The following is a 19,536-nucleotide window of genomic DNA, read 5'->3' as shown; positions in this document are numbered from 1 at the left end:
TAAGCCGATGGCAGGAGGGTCCCTGCACCCATCCCACCGCTGCTGGTGGAGGGCGGCAAGGGGACCTTTTCTTCGGGGTTGTCCTCTCCTCCCGGGCTCTGCAGCCCCACGCCGCAGCCCAACGACCCCCCCGAGATGGGAAGAGAGCACGAGAACCATCTCTGCTCAACAGCTCAAGAGGAAAAAACAAAATAAACGAAAGAGATAAAATAATACAATAGGATGAGATACAATAACGCAGGAGCACCCGCCCCACTCGTGGCACTACTTTTATTCTCGGCCACTGCAGTGATTGGGGGGTTTGACAGGATGGACCTTCCAAGGTCCCCTCCCACCCAAACCAGTCTTTGGGTCCATGACTGGAAGTGTCTGAGGTCAGGTTGGATGGGGCTGCAACCCACCCCGTCTACTGGATCCCAAACCACCCAGAAATCCAATCCAAACTGTTCTTTGGGTCCGGTTGGAGGTGTTCAAGGTCAGGTTGGATGGGGCTGGGACCAACCTGGTCTACTGGAAGGTGTCCCAGCCGATGATGGGGAGGTTGGACTGGATGGACCTTCAAAGGTCCCCTTCAACACAAACCGTTCTGTGGGTCTATGACTGGAAGTGTCCAACGTAAGGCTGGATGAGACTGGGACCAACCTTCTCTACTGGTTCCCAAACCTTCCAGCCCAAAAATCCAACTCAACCAACCCAAACCTTCTATGAGTCTGATTGGAGGGGTTCAAGGTCAGATTGGACAGGGCTGGGACCAACCTGGTCTGTTGGAACCCAAACCACCCAAAAATCCAACTCAACCAATGCAAACCATTCTGTGGGTCTGAGTGGATGTATCCAAGGTCCGGTTGGATGGGGCGTTGAGTAACCTGCTCTACTGGAATATGCCCCTGCCGAAGACAGGGGAGGTTGGACGAGATGGACCTTCAAATGTCTCCTCCAAGCCAAACCAATCTGTGTGTCCATGACTGGAAGGTCCGAGGTCAGGTTGGACGGGGCTTGGAGCATCCTGAGCTGCTTGAAGCTCTCCCTGCTAATGGCCACCCCACCAGAGGTTGGCGGTTGCCGTGTCACCACGGTCAGTCAATCAGCGATGAACATGTCACCCTGATGTCACAAGAGGTGCGTGGCACACCCACTCAGGGGGTATAAAAGGGCCCACCGGGTGGTGGGTCCCACACTTTGGAGGAACGTCCATAAGATGACCTCCAACATGGCTGTCGCCACCAAGAACCGACCTGCCAGCGTGAGGCGGACCAAGATGGACTTCTGGGATGGGATGGAGCACACCTTCGCTATGTCCAGCGTCACCGCTGAAGGTACGGCCAACCGCAGCCACCTCTCCGGCAGCCAAGACTCAAGGGCTTGTCACCATTTCGGAGCCAGCCATGACACTTGGCGTCTGCCACCGCGTCGAGGCTCAAGGGGGAAATGTTTGGGGTGGACCTGAGAGCTGGTGGAGATGGGGCCTGACCTGGTTCTTCTTTGTTTTTTCAGAGCGAACGGCCGTCTGGGATGCAGTGGCTGGCTACATTCAAGACCAACTCCTGCTCCACAAGGTGGTGCAACACCCGCGTCCTCCTCATGCACCATGAGGGGTGGTGGGATCCCCCTGGGGCGTGGCCTGCTCTCACCCTTCAACTCCTCAGAAAATAGGAATCTCACCCCAAAAGTCCCCACTGATGGCCAAACGGGGCCTGTGCAATGTTGGTGTCACTTCTGGTAGGGCTGATCCAGGTCGCTGGAGACCCCCCCGGGATGGCCTCGTCCTGGTTCTGCCCAAACTCCAGTGCTGTTTTTTTCTCCTGAGGAGGGGAAGGACTCAACATCTCCTCCCCAAAGTTCTCCCCACCGCCCAGCTCGTGCCTCCAAACGGTGGGAGAGGGCAGGATCCAGCCTCAAGCACCATCCCTGGATGGGGGAGGTCACCTCCAGATCTTCCCTCTAGCCAGTCCTCACCCTCCCACCCTTCTCGTCCACTTGCAGGGCGTCCGAATTCCCACCCTTGGCTCCTTCGGTACTGTCCTCGAATGCGTCCAGGTCGGAGATGAAACCCTGACTATCCAGAAGCCGGTGTTCCACCTGGCCAGGAACCTTGCTGTTGTCCACAACCTGATGGACAACAAGGACTACCTGCCCGGTAAGATGGCTGACTGCACGGTCATCTTCTCTGAAGCAACTCCAAAGTCCAATAATTGAGTGGTTTTGAGTTTTTTTGGGGCAATGCAATGATTGTGACACACAAGCTGTAGGACACGGGCCACCGGGTGAGCGTCTCCATCCTTCTCCTGTGGTTCTTCCAGGCAACAAGGAGCTGGAGCCCCTCAAGTACTCCAAGGTGGCCGTGGCAGCCGCCGTGTCCCGGCAGAAAGTGGTGGACTGCATCCAAGGCACCACGACCCTCCTCTCGCACTGCCTGGGGAAGGGGGAGAGTGTGGCCCTCATCCTGAGGGAGGTGGGGGTGCTTCTCATCGAAGGCACGAAAGTGCACGTGAAATTCTACCGCAGCTTCCTGGAGAGGCTGTCTGGGAAGGAGAACTTGGAGAAGGTTGTCTTCAAGGTAAGCATTTTGGTTTCTCTGTGGTGCGTGCGGTCCCACGGCAGTGTTCTGGCACTGCTTGTGTGGGGTCCCTCAGGACACGTTCAGCCACTCGGTCCAGGTGAGAGTTACGGTCCTGCCAACACTTGCTGCCTCAAGCTCCTCCGACACTTGAGTGCCTCAGCCATGTGGGGGATGTCCCACCGTTTTTGGCCTCTTCCAATGTGGGGTGCTTTAACCACGTGGAGGGATGTCCTGCCATCTTTGGCCTCCTCCAACACTGAGACCCTCAACCACATTGAGGATGTCCTGCTGTCTTTGGCATCCTCCAGTGTGCAGTGCTTCAACCACGTTGAGGATGTCCTGAATCTTTGTGTTCCTCCATTGCAGGTCCCCCATCTGCTGGACATGATTGTGTCCCCAGTGGTACCCGTGGCCTCACTGAGCTTCTCCGGCCGTGTCATCCTCTTTCCCAAGTGAGTACGTTGGCGGCTGTAGCCGCTCTTTGATGCCAACGCCCAAGGTAGCATCTCTTCCTTGTGCCGCTGCGGGTGTCCTGGGGACACCAGGCGGCGACTCTTGATGATGTCTCCAGGCCGCAGTCACTCCCATAAGGCAGCTCTGAGGGGAAAGACAGAGGAATTTGGATGACATTTCTTCCCGTGGTGGCCTGGACTTCTTTGCTGGGCGACTCCATTTCCCAGGCCCGTCCTTGGGGATGGGATGTGGTAGACTTGGGAAGTCAATGGCCTTCATGGCAATGCCAAACTCTGCCTGCGGGCAAGTGGCCGCAGCAAGTGGCAAGTGCTGGTGGTGCCATGGGTCATATGGGTGTCTTCTCCTTCTTTCCAGGTTTGTGATGGAGTGTGTGCCCAAACACCCACCCAGGGCTCTCCTCAAGACCTCGAGACAAGTCCCTGGTGAGGATGTGCAGACGAGAAAAGACAGTTTGCCACCTCTCCAGCAAGGTGGGAAAGGTAAAGCAGCTCCCAGCTCTTCTCCATGGGACGGGCAGCCAACTTCTGCCATGTTGTGGGGAAATGGCCGACGCTGAGCGCCAAAAGGCTCCGACTTGTCCCAAAGCTTCAGGCCAACTCCTGAGGGCCTTTTGTCCTAACGATTTGTTGGTGTCACCAAAAGAGAGCCCCGGGGTGGGATGTGCCCAAGGGTACAGTGGGAGGATGGTGGGCCAAGGCCTTCTCCTCCCCCTCTTCCCCTCAGAAATGACACCTGTCCCCTCCCCGGCACCACCCGGCTCCTCCTTCCTCACCATCATGATGATGATGAAGTCGGAAAACCACATTGGAAATGGTGCTGGTGTTGGGGAGGACACGATGGGGCTGCTAGAGGAGCAGAATGTCCAACCCTCAGACATTTTGGGAAGGGGCCTGAGCACCCCCTGCGTGTCCCTGGGTGGTCTGGCAGCGTCACAGCGACGCTCTTCTGAGGAGGTGTCTTCTTTCTGGTTCCAGTGGGGTTTCCCGGTTTTCCCTTTCCTGCTGCTCCGAGCCCGACTCAAAGCAAAACACCACAGTTTGGGGAAATCTTGGAGCTGCAGAAGAAGAAGAGGACAAGGTCTCTGGCCAGGTGAGGCTGAAGGCTCAGGGTGGGCGGCCGCACGGGGCCATTTTACCCGGAGAGGTGGGAGACGCTCCATCCCTGGAGACATTCCAGGCCAGGTTGGATGGGGCTTTGAGCAACCTGATCTGGTTGAAGACCTCCCTGCTCATGGCAGGGGTGTTGGACTAGATGGACCTTCAAAGGTCCCTTCCCACCCAAACCATTCCATCAGCCTGACTGGAGGTGTTCAAGGTCAGGTTGGATGGGGCTGGAACCAACCTGGTCTACTGGAAGGTGGCCCTGCCGATGACAGCGGGGGGCGTTGGACTAGATGAACCTCTAAATGTCCCTTCCAACCCAAACCATTCCATGATTTTCTGACCCAGCAAGAGCCCGTTCCCCAGCCCTGAACGCTCCTTGGTCATCACCACCCAAGAGTGGTGAAGGCAGCACCTGGAGGGGTGGGATGTGGCTGCCGGGAACACCCCCATTTCACAGGGCTGGATCTTCTCCAGCTCTTCAGGAGAGCCCCAGCGTGGTCTAGGGACAATGGGACAGCTGTGTGTCAGATGAGGGTCCCGGCACAGGGGGTTTCCTCAGCCAACCTGCTGCTGGCTACATGAGGAGGCACGTGGCTCATGGGGAGGGGCAGAAAGCAGCCCCAAACCCATTGTGTCCTCAGGTAGACCTCTCCCTTTGTGTCCTTCCAGGCGGCGGTTGGTGGTCCCAAGGGTCTCCTCCGACACAAACCAACCCATGACCAGCCAACCCAAGGGCAAAGCAATGCCCAAAAGACAACATGGACGCAGAGCCAAGAGATGGCAGCCAACCCTCAGTCCGATAGAGGAGGAAGAGGAGGAGAAGGAGGAAGAGAGGGAGGAAAAGAAGGAGGAGAAAGAGGAAGAGAAGGAGGAAGAGAAGGAGGAGGAGGAAGAGAAGGAGAAGGAATAGGGGAGAAAATCCTCACCGAACGCACAGTGCTGAAGGCGGTGAAGGCCGAGTCCTCCCATCCCCGCGAAGCCTCGGCCTTCATAACGTCTGTAATAGCCGTATTATCGGCAACGAGTTCTGAGGTCAGCCTGCTCAAGGAGCCTGCCTACGGGGCCCTCCAACGGCCACCACCGAGCCGAGGCAGCAAAACCAGCAAAGCTGTCCCTCCATGGAGAGTTCAGAGAAGACTTTAAAGGACAGTCCTGTGAAGAGTCCCTGGAAGGATCCCCTGAAGAGTCCTCCAGAGAGTTCCCTGCTGAGAACCCTCTGTCACCCGCTGCCAAGAACCCTGGCCAGACCCCCGGCTGTCCCCCAGCATCGGCCACCCCGCATGGCCCAACTGTTGGAGGAGCTGCTGAGGAGGCAGTCCCAGGAGGTTTTGACCCGCTCGCTGCTGCCACCAACCGTTGTCTCCTGCCAGGCTGTGCCTAGATCGGGAGAGGCGGGTGGCAAGCAGGCCAAGCGCCCCGCGCCACACGGCACCCCCAGGACGCAAGAGACCTCCCCGTGGGCCAACATCCCACCCAAGAAGAGGAAGATGGTGGTGTGCTAGGTGGAAAAACACTCCAAACCCCTGTGGGAGGGAACGCCGGAGCGGGACGGTGCCGCAGTGGGCAGCAGCAGGCAGCACATGGGCAGCAACAAGCGGAGGGCATCTGATGGCAACACTATGGCCACCAAGCGACGCAGAAACCTGGTGGATGCTGGGGGGCAAAGTGCCCCACGCTCCCCCAGCCTCTCTTCATGGGCTGATAGAGAAGGCGTGGAGCACGCATCCCCACCGCATGCGACCCGCACCCACCCACTCCAGCCCCAGCCCCACTCTCCCACATCTCTCTCTCTTTCTTAATTCATTAAAGGTTTGATGTCTGGTTCACAGTACGTCTGCCTGCGGTCATTACTGCAGTGGGAGGCACGGGGGTTAACGCAGCCCGTGCCGCATGTGTACATCTGACCCTCCACCTCTTCACCCCTGTATATGAGGAATCCCCCAAGGTTGTGGATGGAGACTGTCCTGGTTTGAGATAAAACAGAACCAATTTCGTTCAGTAACTTCGCTTCTTAGCGGGGCCTCTTCTAACTACTAAAATAACTGCATATTGTGCAGACAGTGTTCACTCTCTCAGAGAGATCAGACCAATTGTTTATAGCTGATGCCCAGGCATGGGATGCAGAGAGGCTCCTGCTTATACTTATTGCCATAACAGACAAGGCCAACCAACTTTGTTATTTGCCCCGTCGGAGGGTCGGAAGCGGAAAAGCATAGTGGGGTCCCACCTGCAGGGAGGAGCGGACAGGACAGGTGACCCAAAACTGACCAACAGGGTATTCTATCCTGTGGGAAACCTTGGCTGGTCCGAGGGATCAGAATACGAGTTTAACGTTGACCTTGAGCAGATATCCGTGTACCCTTGAAGAGACTGGGGAGTCCTGAGAAGAGCTAAGTAAAAAGATAAAGGTTGGCAAACATCCTGGCTTTGACCACAGCATGAACAGTGTGTGATGTGAGAGCGTATCGGGCAAAAGTAGAATGCTGAATATATGCATAGATAAGCACCTGGGTAAAAGAATATAAAAAAGCACTGCTTGTTAAGTAAAGAAATTGGATTGCTGCAACTTGATGTCCAGTGTTGTGTCCGTCCCAACAACGACTCAGTATTATCAAGATTTTATCCCGCACATTTACACAAAACAAACAATAATATTCTTTTTTATTACACGTGGCAGGTCAGTGGCAATTCTTCATGCCTAATCTACTGATTACTCTGGTGTCTTGTCATGTTAAGAACATAACTCTCCCTCCTATAGTGGAATTATATTGTTACTGATTCATTGAATAAACTAATTATATTTTCTTCAGTCATGCCACTTGGCCAAGAATAAGGAGAAACATATTAAGGGAGGTAAATATTTATTAGCTTGTCTTCCTCTGACCTTAATTATGTTGGATAAAGCCCAACATTCAAAACAAAACGGAACTCTCTTGTTACTACCTTTTACAAGACACTTCAAGGGGGTATTTATTTAATCTACATTTAGTAATATAAAAGTTTGGTGTATCACTGCATCTAATCCTGTAGACACTCAAGACAGCCAGCAGAGAGCACGGAGCACCTCTGGGGAAGTGAGTCCTCTCACCTGTCTTTGGCACTGTCTTATGATTCAATAAATAGCCCCAAAAGAGTGCCTATATCTCTCCATTTCCAACAGAGAGCCTACATGAGAAATTTAAACTACATTCCTAACCTTAGGGTGGCTAAACTTAGACCACACAAATCTTGATCATGAAGAAAAACTCTATGAAAGACGTATGTTGTATATCTCAGGAAAGTACACGAAGGGTTAACAGCCCATTTCCACCTTTTCTATCTACACTCAATTGTTGCAGGGAGTCACCATGTGTGTGACAATATATGTAGAATCATTGAATCATAGAATCATAGACTTGTCTAGGTTGGAAGAAACCCTTGGGATCATCGAGTCCAACCATCTACCCTACTCTACAAAGTTCTCCCCTACACCATATCCCCCAACACCACATCTAAACATCTCTTAAACACATCCAGGGATAGTGACTCAACTGCCTCCCTGGGCAGTCTATTCCAATGCCCGACCACTCTCGCTGTGAAAAATTCTTTCCTAATGTTCAGTCTAACTCTACCCTGTTGGAGCTTGAAGCCATTCCCTCTTGTTCTGTCATTAATTACCTGTGAGAAGAGACCAGCACCAACCTCTCTACAGTGCCCTTTCAAATAGTTGTAGAGAGTGATGAGGTCTCCCCTCAGCCTCCTCCTCCTCAAACTAAACAGTCCCAGCTCCTTCAACCGCTCTTCGTATGATTTGTTTGCTAGGCCCTTCACCAGCTTCGTTGCCCTCCTCTGCACTCCCTCCAGCACCTCGATATCTCTCTTGTATTGAGGTGCCCAAAACTGGACACAATACTCGAGGTGTGGCCTCACCAGTGCTGAGTACAGGGGCACAATCACCTCCCTACTTCTGCTGGCCACGCTATTTCTAAGACCAGCCAGGATGCCGGTGGCTTTCTTGGCCACCTGGGCACACTGCCGGCTCATATTCAGCCCCTTGTCAATTAGAACCCCCAGGTCTCTTTCTGCCCGGCAGCTTTCCAGCCACACCTCCCCAAGCCTGTAGCGCTGCACGGGGTTATTGTGGCCCAAGTGCAGGACCTGGCACTTGCCCTTGTTGAAACTCATACCATTGATGTTGGCCCAATGATCCAATCTAAGTCTCTCTGTAGAGCTTCCCTATCCTCCTGGGAATCAACACTCCTGCTTAACGTGGTGTCATCTGCAAACTTGCTGATGATACACCCTATGTCCTTATTGAGATCATCAATAAAGACGTTAAACAGAAATGGTCCCAACACTGAGCCCTCAGGCACACCACTTGTGACCGGCCGCCAGCTGGATTTAAATCCATTGAGCACCACTCTTTGGGACCTTCCAGTCAGCCAGTGCTTGATCCAGTGGATCGTATGCTCATCCAGGCCCTGCGAAGCCAGTTTTTCCACGAGAATTGTATGGGGGATAGTATCGAATGCTTTTCGAAAGTCCAGGTATACAATATCAACAGCCTTTCCCTCGTCCAATATTCTGGTTATCTTGTCATAGAAGGAGATGAGGTTCGTTTGGCAGGACCTGCCTTCCATAAACCCATGCTGACTAGGCCTCACCCCCTGGTAACTAGGCCTGATCCCCTGGTACTAGGCCTGATCCCCTATATATATGGGGGAAAATTAAAAGTATTTCTATCCTCTTTGTAATATGCTATCTTTCATCATCACTAAGTTCAAAAAGCGGGGAGGATGGGCAAATGATGTCATAGTTTCTTCCTCTAACAGTAATTTAAAAACTGGTAAACATTGTCTGAGAAGATGGAAAGTACTTGCCTTTCTGCAAGTCTCGCCCGGTCGCTTCCAAGGGTAATAGCTCATTTTGCTGAGGTGAAGACACAGTTTTTGTTGATTGGTGTTTGAGACGGTACGGAATCTTGTAATACTCAGCTAAATATATCCCTATTACTATGGGATGTGTCGAGACAACTATGCCTGTGTCGAGATATACGGTTTAGCAAAAAGGATCTTAGAAGGATGTTTAACCTGTCACAAAGTGAATAAGAGACAACTTAGAGAAAAAGTACAAGAAGGGCGTGAATTGGCTAAAAGACCATTTGAAAAAAAAAAAAAAAAACCAAAAAAAAACCAAGTAGATTTTACTGAATTACCGAAGGTTGAGAGATATCAGTATCTATTAGTCTTGGTTGATGATCTTTGTAGAAGCCTTCTCGGTGGTAAGAACTACGGCGAAAACAGTTATTAAAGTCCTCTTGGAAGAGAGGCCCACATTTTACCTCCAAAATAATCAAGAAGCAACTAAATTATTTGGAACAAAATGGGAATACCACACTCCCTGGTATCCTCAAAGTTCTGGGAAAGTAGAAAGAATGAATGAGGAGATAAAGAAACATCTAACCAAGCTGAAGGTAGAGACGAGAATGAATTGGGTTATATGTTTGCCATTAGCCTTACTACATATTAGAACTCAGCCAAGAACAGATACTGGTATATCCCCCTTTAAATTGTTGTATGGGATGCCTTACGATTTCAGAATATTAGTAAAACACCTGAAAGTCGAAGATGAAATCTTAACGGAGTATATTTTAGAACTCACTAAAAGAAGAGACCTCCCTTGAACATTTCCATACACCGAATCCAACCTGGAGATCAGGTGTTGACCAAAACCAGAAAAGAAACATCTTTAACGCCCCACTGGGAGGGACCTTTTTGTTGTTTTACTTAACACAGATACAGCAGTACGGACAGCGGAGAAAGGATAGACCCACACTAGCAGAATAAAAAGACCTATCTTCCCAGAAAGGTGGACTATGACGTCGGAACCGAGAGACCTTTGAGTAAGATTAAGGAACAAGACTGGTAAATGCACTTTTCCAGAAGAGAAGTAACGGATAGTTTAACCATGTATAAAGCACCATACTTCTGGATACCTATGTTGGGTTGTTTGCAAGTGTGCAAAGTTTGGTAGGAAGTGGTCATGTGTCTCGTTTAACATGCAATCTTGCTGTATGAATTGTGGCAAAAATCTGACATATCAGGAATCAGAAAGTCAAGCAAAAATCTGTAAATTATTTTGGGGATGAGAACTATCAATATCTGAACCCTGGGAGGTATAAGAAATGAACTGGTATTGAGCCTTAAGACAGTGCGCTGTAAGATTCCTCTGGAAACAGGCCCAGCAACAAAACAGGTGGAAATATATTTAAGAATTATTGATAAATTAACAGCAGAGTTACTAAAGTGAGAAAGGCGTGGTAAAAGGAAAGCCAGAAAATTCCCCTGAAGACTACCTGCTGCTGCCGAGCAGATGTTGATATCCCGTTGCTCTCTGCATGAGAGTGGACGAGGACAGGCAGAGAGGTATTAAACAGTGGGGCAATGAAAGCTGGTATCCTTTCACTACCACGGCCTCAAGAAATGAGCACCAACCCTTCAATTGGCACCATAGTTAACTACCTTAATTTCCACCCTGGCGGGGCCCCTCATAATACTGTGGTTAATTCTAACCTTCGGGCCTTGTTATTGTTAACAGATTTGTAGCTTTTGTTAAGAACAGGTTAAAAACAGTGCAACTAATGGTAATAAAGCAATCAAAACTAGAAATGAAGATTATACCAGATGAAAACTCTGTTAAATGCAGCTTGTGAAGTACTGTCCAGGTTTGATCAGCAAATTTCTTGTAAATAAAAGAAAAAGAGGGGAAGGATTGTAATAAGTAACAGAAGATCATTTGCTGATCCAACCAGTCGCTCAAGGACCGTCTGGACAGGAGGTTATCTCAAGCACAATAAAAGCTCAAGCACAAGCGCTTAAGCGGTTTGATGAACAAAATAGTGAAAAGTAAAAGGGGGGAATTGTGATAAGCTCAGCGCTGTTTGTTCACCAAACCTAGAAACTCGCATTGTCACATTGTTTTACAAAAAGGCAATTGCTGAACCTGCTGTTGCAAGATAGCCCGCATCCTGTGAGCGGGCAAGGCTAAAACTGCAAAGGTCAGGTTATGCAAACAAAGTAGGATGTGAAAAAGACTTGGAGGAGGGGAGGGGGGCTCATGAAGACGAAGAGTACATGATGTGAGGAAGACATGAATCTTTCATCCCTGCGACAACCAGGAGGAAAAGGAAAGCAGAAAACGACCCCCTAGCAACAAGTCGTGTCGTGCAGATGCAGAGTACCCCTCTACCGGAAAAAGAAGAGTATAAAACCAGGGACTTTCGGGAACCGGGTGCGAGCCGTCGGCGGAGTGAGACTCCCGGGCCGCCCAGCGCTGTTTTGCTTGCTGCCGCTTGCTAATAAATACTTCAGTCTTAATTGGCTCCGTCTCCTCGCATCAATTTGTGGGACTAACCCATAACAAACCTGAAATTAATTACAGCTTGTTGGGAGTGTCGAGATGCTCAGGAATGGCCTGCATCAGGAACAGTGTGGTGAGCCGGACTAGGGAAGTAATCATCCCCCTGTACTCGGCACTGGTGAGGCCTCACCTCGAGTACTGTGTTCAGTTTTGGGCCCCTCACTACAAGAAGGACATTGAGGTGTTGGAGCGTGTCCAGAGAAGGGCTACAAAGCTGGTGAAGGGTCTGGAGGACAAACCTTATGAGGAACGACTGAGGGATCTGGGGTTGTTTAGCCTGGAGAAGAGGAGGCTGAGGGGAGACCTTATCACCCTCTACAACTACCTGAAAGGAGGTTTTAGAGAGATGGGAGCTGACCTCTTCTCCCTGGCGACAAGTGATAGGACAAGAGGAAATGGGTTCAAGTTATGTCAGGGCAGGTTTAGATTAGATGTTAGGAAGCATTTTTTCACTGAAAGGGTTATTAAACATTGGAATAAGCTGCCCAGAGAGGTGGTGGATTCACCATCCCTGGAGGTGTTTAAGAAAAGGGTAGATGAGGTGCTTAGGGACATGGTTTAGGAGTGGTGGTGTTTTTATCAGGGTAGGTTAATGGTTGGACTTGATGATCTTAAAGGTCCCTTCCAACCTCACTGATTCTATGATTCTATGATTCTATGCTCGATGGGGGCTCGGGAGTGGTTGGTGGGGGGAGAAGCGGTGCCCTGACCCCCACCTCTTGCTTTTCCCCTCTCCTCCCCAAGACTGCACAGCGCAAGATGAGGGAAATGCTCCAGCAGGTGAAGCAGCAGGAGCAGAAACACGCTCCGGGAGCCCCGGCCTCGCAGCACAGCAAGGGAGGCTCCCGCCGTGCCGCCCAGCACTGCCCGATGAATGTAACCCCGCCGCCGGACATCCCCCCCTCCCAAATCCTCCTCCCCCACCCCCAGCAGGTCAGGGGAGCAAACCAAAGACCCCCCCAAACACACAGCCCCCCATTCCCCACGGCGCTGCGAGGATGCACAGCCGAGGGGTATGGGGAGGGCTCTCTCCATCCCACAGCCTCCCCCTTCCTCCTCCCTCGCCTCCCGACGCTATCCCTTCAGTTGGACTAACACAGGCAGAGAGAGAGAAAGAGAGGTTTTATTATTCTTTTTTTTTTAATTTTTTATTTTTTATTTCCTAAAAGCCACCGGTTTTTCATCCCAGGCATGGCCAGAGGAGCTCACCCAGCGTTGAGGGGGGGAGGTTGGACTGCGGCACACAGCGCAGCGGCTCATCAGTTTTTAGGATTAATGTAACGATAACAAAACTAACGGCGATTTTTAAGTTTTGTAAGGATTTTATTTATTTATTTCATTTCAGAGGGGGTGGGGGCGGGAGGGGGATGTTTGTTTTTTAGCACAAGCCGGCTTTTCTAGAGGTTAAAGAAAGGCCGTGCTCGGCCGTAAATGCTTTGGGGAAAGATCCCGGTTGCAAGGAGAGAAGGCGGGAAAAGAGGGGCAGGGGGGGAAAACAGATTTCCAAGAGGTTGTCAGCCCAGGGCTGGGAAAAAAAAAAACCAAAACACTAGCAAAATTATTATTTTTTTTTTTATTTCAAAAATAAAACACACACAACCCCCAACCCCAAATGACACACACACATCCACACACAAAAACTACCTCAGGTTTTCATACCTCAGCACATTGCGCTTCTGTTTCCCTTTTAGAGATTTTCTATGCCTTGTAAAACTGATAGCTGGAGCATTATTTTTGTTTATTTTCTTAATAAAAAAAAAAATGAGTTGGAAAACACACTCTTACTGAGTGCGAGGCGGGAGAAGGAAAGCAATCCCACGGGTGCCAGAGCTCTTCCATAGTCTCCTTCCACTGGCTGAGAGCCAGGGGCTGTTCCTTCGGAGAAAGCTTGAGAGATGTTTGAAAAGAGAAAAAGAAAAAAACCAAAAGAAAAAAATGGGGGGAGAAAAAAAAAGAGGGGAAAGAAGAACAAAGAGAAAAAGGAGATAAAAGGGGGGGAAGAAAAAAGGGGGAAAAAGAAAAAAAGGGAAAATGAAAAAAGGGGAGGGAAGAGAAAAAAAAGGAAAAGGAAACAAAAACCCCAAATATAAAAAAAGAAAGGTTAAAAGGAAAAAAAAAAACCAACCAAACCAAGCAAGGAAAGTGGTGAAAGCTATCGGGCAAGAGAAGGGACGAGAGCCAGGGGGTGAGGTGGCGGTGCCAGCGCCGGCCCCGGAAACTGTGACACCACACTGCAAAGTGTTCTGTGAAAAAAACCAACCAAAACCCACCCAATGACAACATCAAAAAACAAAGAGAAATCTCTCCAGCTCACAAGAGCCTGAGCTCGCTCTCCGCTGCTTTCGTTCCAGTGTCTCGGGGGGGTCACGGCCGAGCTGAGATTGGGGGGTCGTGGTGGGAGTTTGCCCCATGGCTGTGATGGGGGGAGAAGGGGTGGGTGGGGAGTGGGGGATGTGGTGTGGGGTTTTTTTTGGGGTGGTGGTGGTTTTTTGCCAGGTGTCGCTTTACCCAGTGGCTCGGGGAGTGTGACGAAACGGGAAAAAGGGCTTCACTGAGAGGTTCAAATTAACAATTTCTTTGGACTTCGCTCACGGGTCCAATACGTCACTATTGCAAGTTCTGTGTGTGCGATGGCGATTACACCATTGCAATTTAAAAGAAATTAGCAGGATCCACTATTGCGAGCTACAAATGCCCCTGAAAAATAGCAACACAAACCACAAGGGCGCTAGATATTAATACCTTAAAAGAGTGCACCAGTCACAAACTCAATCACATGCCCTATACCGTACGGATGTTTCTTAGTCACTTACCCTCTCTCTCTCAGGTGAGGTCGCTCCATCCCGGGGAAGTTACCCTGTAGAGCGTCCTGGATGGGGGGGGGGCGGATCTCCGAGGGGCCAGCTGTATCCTTGGAGGGTTCCCCATTTGTCTCCCCAGACCCTGCGGTTTATATTTCCTGACTCGGTGAGGGTGCAGGATTATGCCGGAGTGGATTACACTGTCTGGGATATTTCCCTCTGGTGGTGCCATAGCGAAGTCTCTGTTGCCAATTTGTCATGTCCGGCGCTCAAAGTCACGGGAAGAGTGGTGGGATGGGACTCGGGGCATTTTGTTTGTTAACGGCCATTTGGTTTTGGTTGTTCTGTGCCATCTTGAGATAAGCCCGGGCTGAGCTGTTTTGCAGCTGCCCCCAAGTTCTCTCTGCACAGCCAAGGCACGGCGGAGATGGAGCTGAGTGGGATGGCAGCTCCCTGCCTCTCACCTCTTGTGCTCTGAAACCGGCTCGGCTGGCTGCTCCCACACAGTGTGTTACTGGCTTGCCCAGCAGGTAAAGAACCCAGATTTGGGACGCCACTAGGGTGTCCGTTAGGGGTCCTGGGCGGCCCTTATGGGGTCCTGGGGGGGGAATCTTGCAGGCCAGAGGGAGTCTGGGGGGGCCCTTCAAGGATCTGGGGGTCCCCTCTGGTGCCTCTGGGGAGGGTTTTGTGGCTGGGGAGGGCCGAGCTGGTTTCAAGAGGTGCTTCCTCCCTTTCTCCAGCCCACCCAGCTCCCCTGACACCCCCACCCCCCAGGTTGGTGGGTGCCAGCAGTGCCAGCCTGTCCCACTGGGTCGGGCACTGAGGGGGGCACAGCCCCAGCCGCGGGATGGGAGGAGGAACCACAGCACCAGGGATAGAGACCAACATTTTATTTCTTTAACATTTCCCATGGGGGGCACCCCAGGGTTGCGCGGCTGCACCGCAGCTGGTGCCAGGAGGGACTCCAATGTCCCCCCCACAGCTCACCTGGCTCCGCTCGTGATGCTTTTGATGGGGCTCAGCGCGGTCTCTTCTGTGCTACGGACCAAGCGGCTCCAGGTAGGCGACTGCTGCACCGCACTGTGCCACAGCGTGGGGTGGTGTGGGGGGCTGCAGCGCAGAGCTGGGAGCTGCTCCCGTCTCACCCAGCTCCCGGGGTCCTGCAGAGGGACTGGAAGAAGCCAAAGCAAGAGGCGACAGACACGAGAGCCCGCCCAGAGGAGCAGAGCGGTGAGTGGCCCTGGCACCGCGCACCATGCAAACAGCCCACACCCCACGGCAGCCCTGAGCCGGGGCTGTGCCGGGGGCTGCCGGCCGCTCACTCCGTCCCCTCCCTCAGCAGCTTCTTGACTAGCAGATGAAGGATAGGAGCTCAAGTCGACGCAGGAGAAGCAGGGAGTGTGGGGGAGACCCCCAGATCCTGCCCCAGACCCTCAGCCTGTGCCCTGCCCTGCCTGCGCTGGGCAGCTCTGCCCGCCTGCTGAGGAGGGGGTGCTGCCCACAGGCTCCAGCGGAGGAGATGGGGTGCAGCGGGTCTCTTCTCTCCCCTCCTCTGCAGGGCAACCGAGGAGGCAGCGAGGAGGCAGCACCGGGCCCCACAGGACCCACTGGGCTCCCTGCCAACCATATACCATCTGAGCAGTGATGCCTCTCTCTACCCCCTGTCCCCCCAAAGCCCCCAGGTCCCCCTGCCCTCCTCTCCCGCCTATAGGTCCTATCACTGGGGACAGCTCCTTCTGGTCCAGGCACCCCCCGGGCTCCTGGGCCCCCCAAGGGCCACCGCAAGAGCCCCTGCAGCCTGTGCTCGCTGGCCAACTCAGAGGACTGCAGCAGCCTGTTGAGGAGCAGCTCCTCTTCCCAGAGCTCCCTCTACCACTTCCTGGAGCCCTGGCCCAGTGCAGCAACAGAGCCAGTGGTGCTCACACACTCAGGACAACCCCGCTCTCCCATGGCTGCTGGTGGGGCAGTGGGGAAACCGGGGCTGGTCCTCAGCCAGGAGCCTCCACAGGAGCTGCCAGCAGGGACCGAGAAAGAGTGGGTTCCCCAGCAGGGGATGGACAGGACACAGAGGCCCACGGACGAGCACCTGTCCCCCGGAAGGCCCCCAGCCATGGACATGGACAAGGTGGTGCGGGAGATCACCTGCGCTTTCCAGGCCTTGAAGGCAAAGAGGGAGGAGTCCTGTAAGACCATGGGCAGGGAGTGTGGCCAGGCAGACCCAGGGCTGTGCAGGGCAGGAAGATGCCCACGGCAGGGCTGCGCCTGGCTGTGGGGCTACCTGAAGGGCTGGTGGAGATGCCACTAGCCGTGTCTGCTTCTGCCAGCCCTGCAAGTGGTGACAGCGCCAGGCCCAGAAGACCAACAGTGCCCCGAATACTGAGCGGCTGTGGGGTGTGGGGCCGGGAACCCCTCTGGGGTACCCCGTATGTGAAATGTTAAAGAAATAAAATGTTTGTCTCTAGCCCTCGTGCTGTCCTCCCTCCTCCCATCCCACCGCTGCGGGTGCTCCCCCGAGGGAGCAGGTGCAATCAGCAAGCACTGTGTGTTGAGCTCCCCTGCTCACAGCCATGCTCCGCCTGAAGGCGGCGAGGCAGGAGCAGTCCCCAGCCAACTTGGGCACAAAAAGGTTCATCTGACTCAGCGGGTGAGGAAGGGCCCGTTTCAACTCCGTACCTTTGGTATTCTCAGGTCGGAGGATTTGATGGAGCCAAATGAGCATGGCAGCATACGCTGTGGGGCTCTGAGCTGCTGCGTGGTGCCAGGTCTATCCAACGTCAGGCAGCACGTTCACAGGAGACGTCACCGCTAACAACTCTTCCGAGGAAGTCGGTCCGTTTCTGTAGTCGTAGCCTGCCTGGAGAAACAGCCCCACGGAGCTAATAGTCTGCTGAGCAGCAAGGGAGCAGAGTCGCTGACTCTCAACCAAGGACTGAAACACAGCAACTCACTCTATTTCCCCCCCCTTCCCGCTGCCTCCCACAGTTGAGAAAAATCCAACCAGGGAGCTCCAAAGGAGGGGACCCCTCCCCCACTCCCCCAAATCTGCTCAACACCCCCAAACCTCTCTCACGACACGGACTCCGCCCACACACCTCCACTCCCCACACCGACAACCCTCCCCCTCCCCCAACGCTCCAAAAAGCAGCAGTTCTTACGGCAGACTCCTTAAGCTGACTCCACAGCTACGGCTCCCCGTCGGCTCTGGGGGAGACAAGGGGGCGCCGGGGGTCTCCGTGGGCTTTAAGGGGGTCCCAGGGCTGCCCACGGGCTCCCAGCAATGCCCGTGCCCACCACCCGGCCCATCTCGGGGGTACCTGGGGGGACTCGGCCGTGGGCTGGAGGCGGGCGAAGGGGGCACGGCCGGGCTGACCTGCCGGGAGCGGGGGGGGAGCTGAGAGCGGAGCCCCTTGGCTCCGCTCTGAGCCAAGCGCCTCGCCAGGCCGGCCCCGGGCACCCTGCGCTGCGGCCGGGGCTGCCGCCACCTGCGGGGAGCGAGCGGGGGGTGAGGGGGCGGCAGGGGGGGACGGGGGGGCCTGAATCGGCCCTGTTTCCCCCGGGGACCCCCCACTCGGCTCTACACCCCCAAACAGGCCCAGACCGCCCCCCGAGCCCCCCAGCCCGGTCCCGCCACCCCACAAACCCCCGAACTGGCCCTGCACACCTCCGCGCCGCCGCCCCCCCGCCCCGCCCGCTCGCTCCCGCCCTCCTCGGCTCCGATCCCCCCGTCTCCCCCGGTACCGACCGTCGCAGCTCCCGCCCGACGCCGTACACCGGAAGTGCTCCCCCTCACGTCCGCCCACCCGCGCATGTGCCGAGGCGAAAACCCGGGCCACGCCCCCCTGCGTCGCCGCGGCAAACGCGAGCGAGGGGGCGGGGCCGCGCCGCGCCGAGGAGAACGAGCCCCGCAGCACAGCTTCTCTCCGCGTCGGGCAATGCGAGGCCGAAACCATCCCAGCCCTCCCCAGAATGAGCCGGACATCCGCCTGCAGAGCTCCGCCAGCCCCCCCGACGGACATCACGGGGATGGGGGGAAAGAAAACAACCAGAAAGGTACTGAAAATAGCTTGGAGATGGGGCTTAGAGATCCTTCTGAAAGGCAAAACCCGGCCTTTGTTCTCATTTTTGATCACGGGGTTTCGCAGTGCTTCGCGGGCAGTGGTTATCCAGGGCCATCAGCTATCCCGGGAAGCGAAAGTTCCCATCCCATGTGGCAAAAGTCCACTCGCATGAATAACTTAGACAAAACCAGCCCACAAAAGGACAAGAGGCACCTTTGGTCACCTTTTCCTAGAAGCTTCGCTAAACTGTATACTCAGATTGGCCCTGTCCTGCAGTTTCTTTCCCAGAGTTTTGCCCCCAAACCCACGCTTCCGGCCCCGGTCCCCAAGCCCTCCCTCAGGGCCCACCGCCTTTCCCCAGCCCGGCCTGTCCTTAAAGCTTTTCTTTTCACACACAGCCCTTTCCACTCACCTCCCTCCGGGGCCTCCTCTCTCACAGACACCTCACAGCCCTGCAAACCTCCCTCTCCCGAAAACCCATTCCCCCCTCACACAACACCTACTCCCCTCACACCCTCGCTCCCACACACACCCCCCCATCTCTCGCCCCCCCTTTCCCCTCTCCTTCCATTCAAAATGGCGCCGCCCTTCCCTTCCCTTCCCTTCCCTTCCCTTCCCTTCCCTTCCCTTCCCTTCCCTTCCCTTCCCTTCCCTTCCCTTCCCTTCCCTTCCCTTCCCTTCCCTTCCCTTCCCTTCCCTTCCCTTCCCTTCCCTTCCCTTCCCTTCCCTTCCCTTCCCTTCCCTTCCCTTCCCTTCCCCTCTCGCCTTTTCCTGCCACAGCCGCCGCCCCCCGCTCAGGTGACACCGCACACAGCCGCCATGAGGCGCGGCGGGGAGGGCCGGGGCTGTGAGAGGCGATGGCGGTGAGGGAACTCTTGGCTTTTCTCCTCTTCTTTTCATCTCCTCAGGCTTCGGGCAGCCCCGCGTGGGCGGCTGGAGATCCCCCCCTCCCCTTCCAGGAGTGGCCCCGGCCCTGGGGCGGCCCCCGCCTCCCTCCTCCCCACAGGCTCCTCAGGGAGAGCCCCCAAATGTGTCCCCCGGGCGGCCCCACAGCCTCCTGTGTGTCCGGGAATGGGGTTTCCTTCAGGGAGTGTCTCCAAACCTATTCCCGGGGTGTCCCCACAGCCTCCTGCGTTGCCGGG

The sequence above is a fragment of the Vanellus vanellus genome, assembly GCF_965231255.1.
Source record: "Vanellus vanellus genome assembly, contig: HAP1_SCAFFOLD_36, whole genome shotgun sequence".
NCBI lineage: Eukaryota > Metazoa > Chordata > Aves > Charadriiformes > Charadriidae > Vanellus > Vanellus vanellus.
This window is presented reverse-complemented; position numbering follows the sequence as displayed.